Below are 3,013 nucleotides of genomic sequence, written 5' to 3' on the forward strand. Positions count from 1 at the left end.
CTGAACGGAGCAGCGTCACTGCTTCTGGGTTCACAGTAGTTTCTAGCCGCGCTCGAAAACGTGGAGGGCAGCGGTGAAACTGTAAGCGATAGCCTAGCCTTATTGTGTTTAGCACCCACTGGGAAATTCCCGGAATAGCTTCCCACGCTTTGAAGCGTAACGCTAGAGGGTGAATGGCTACATGGTCCCCGTCGCTGCACATAGCGGGCTGCGTGCGCGCGCTCATAGTGTTTATAACAGCGGGACTTACACTCGGAGAGGAGTTTATGGGGCGTGTAACAGAGTGAGCAGAGGTGGGAGCCCGTGTGCGCGCTTATGCACTCTGAAACTCGAGCGGGGAGGAACCGCTTTATGAGAGTGGACTCTGAGTGAGACACGGAAACTGAAGTGCTTTTGCGTATGAGTGAACACAGTGTTGTGGGCACATTTTCTACACTGGAGGCTTTTATGCTCTTTATGAGATTTCTCTGGGTCGCCGTGAAAACGGCGTTTGTGCTCATGCAAGCGGGAAGGGAGACCGGCTTGGTAATGGCGGAGTACACTGCTGTAGTAGCCGCGTGAGCGGGGACTAACAGAGGGCGAAACTTTGACGGCGGTCCGGCCGCGGCGGGAGAGCGCCGTCTTTTTCTCAGCTGTGCTAGGCAGACTTCGAGTGATCGGGTTTCAGCGCGATCCTAGGCCGAGGCCCCCGAGGAGGCGGCGGTCTGTGGCGGCTGTCAGAGCGAGAATGAGGGCGCCTGCCCTGGCGTCGCTGAGAAGTCTGACTGTGCTGAGCTGGGCGCTGGGGTGGGGCTCGTGCAGGAGGCTGGTCACGTGAGCGGCCTGCAGAGGAGCTAGCGCGACGAGGCAGAAAGAGATTCATGGCCTGGGAGGCTTTCTGCACTTCGGAAAATCGGACATGGAGTGAAGTGCAGAGGCTTCTTGGCCGGCGGCTGAGTAAGCGCGGGCGTGAAAGCTTGAAGTCGCTCTGCAGGCTTTAGAGGGGAGTACAGGTGATGAGCGCCATCTCGTGGAGGGCGGGCACAGATGTGCGGCGACCAGGTCCTCTACAGGGGGAATGGAGAGATAACCCTTCTCTGCGGCTCCGTCCACAACGCGAAGCGGGGTGGAAGAGTCGGAACGAGTTCTAGCAGAGAGCGGGGCGTTCCAGGACTTCGTGAGTTCCGCGTGCAGTTCAGGCAGGAAGGCCGGCTTCCTCAGTCTCCCAGATGCTCGCTAGAGTTGCCTTTTCGACGATGGCGGCTTCTCTCAGGATCAGCAGATACGTGTAGCCTCGCTGAAGAGATGAAAATCAGAGTTTACAGCCTAGGACGCCAGTAATATACTCTCTGACCACGCCCGTTTCGGCGGGCTCTGACGTAATGAGCATATCAGACTCTCATTGGCCGAGAGTTAATTCGCGTCTCCTCATAGGCTTAAGCAGTTCTCTGTGAGCGAACCAATGAGCTGCTAGCTAGCCCGCTCATGGTCTGCTGCAGCTGAACTGCGTTGACAATGGATACAAAATTATAGGATAATTTTTTGGCTTCAATTTCTCAGAAAAGATGAATCTTTCCCGTAGCGTAAGCTAGCTTACGCAATACGAGAGAACCTCTCGTAAGAGAACTATGAACCATGGACATTTTATCTACAGTCAAAAAAAAAATCCTGTTGGAAACAAAAGCCTGATGTAGAAGAACAGTTTGGCAACATGGCAAAACATTTTAGGATAACTAGTGCTTTAAAGAATCCAATGATAAATACGCTGATGTAAAGTTCTTGAAAGTATGTGGTTATCTCTCTCCAAAGATCCACCGAAGAACCCTTAAGAGTGTAAGTACCCAAAACATGTCAATCAGAACTATCAAAGTCTGAAAATAAAGCGAAGGGTCTTAGAAGCTTTTTTTTTAGGTCAGTAAGCTCTGCACCAAAGCCATTCTGTGACCAAGTTTGTTTTCCTCAATCTCATTAGTCATGTTTCTAGAGCAGATCGAGTCACAGGCAAAAATAACTATTCCCCCGGCAACAACACCCGCCTTCAACCCCACCAAATGGCAGCAAACTGAGTTTCTCTGATAGCTAATATGAATCAGGTTAATTTGTGACTGGGTCAACGGATTCATCTGGCACGTGGGGGCTTGTTTTTGAAGTTTGTCATCCTGACCTAGTGCATGCTTTTCATTCACAAATGTGAATGTAAACAACAGAATTCATGGAAAAACCCATCCTTTGTAGATAGAGCTTATTTCCTCCATATAAGCCTGTCCCTCTATAAACATATAAATATATTTTTAAGGTGAAATGTGTATTTTTTTTAAGTTAAAAAGGCCATATTATGCCCTACAATGACTTGATTTTGTTTTTGGGGGTCTACTAGAATCATGCTTGAATGTTCAAAAAACACTTTTTTTTTTACATATTTTACATTATTGCAGCACCTCTCTTCTCAGTCTGTCAGTAACATTCTTTTGATTTCCTGTCTCAATGAAGCCCCTCTTTCTGAAAAGCGCAATGCGCTCTGATTGGTCGGCTGGATCAGTGTGTTGTGATTGGTCAACCACTTTGAGCTTGTTTCGGAAATGTCACGCCCCTTACCTTAACCCTAAGTTTCAACACTCCTATTAAGCAACTCAACCAGGCCATGTCCTTTTTCATACTCAAATAACATTACACACTAAAGAAAGTTGAAAAAGTACAAAAACACAATAGATCTTCTTTAATATACCTTTTCTGTCAATGTACATTCTTAATATTTATGGATATTCTTCAAAAATGATGACAGAATTTTCACAGCAAGTCTCTCAGGTAGGATTTCTACTCATCTTTCTATTTCATTCTTTTGCCACTCTGCCGATTGGATCAAGGCTCATCCAATCATTGTGCAGCTGTGGAGATGAACTCTGATCATTCACTCTTGATCAAAACTTCCAACAATTGTCCATTTTCCTCAGTGACCCCTCCTCCAATCTTCCATTTCTGTGACAGCTCGTCCAATCATATGGCTCGCTGAGTGACAGGGCTCTGTTCTAATCGA

This window comes from Rhinichthys klamathensis, unplaced genomic scaffold (genome assembly GCF_029890125.1).
Source record: "Rhinichthys klamathensis goyatoka isolate OS25496 unplaced genomic scaffold, OSU_Roscu_1.1 h1tg000111l_1, whole genome shotgun sequence".
Classification (NCBI taxonomy): Eukaryota; Metazoa; Chordata; class Actinopteri; order Cypriniformes; family Leuciscidae; genus Rhinichthys; species Rhinichthys klamathensis.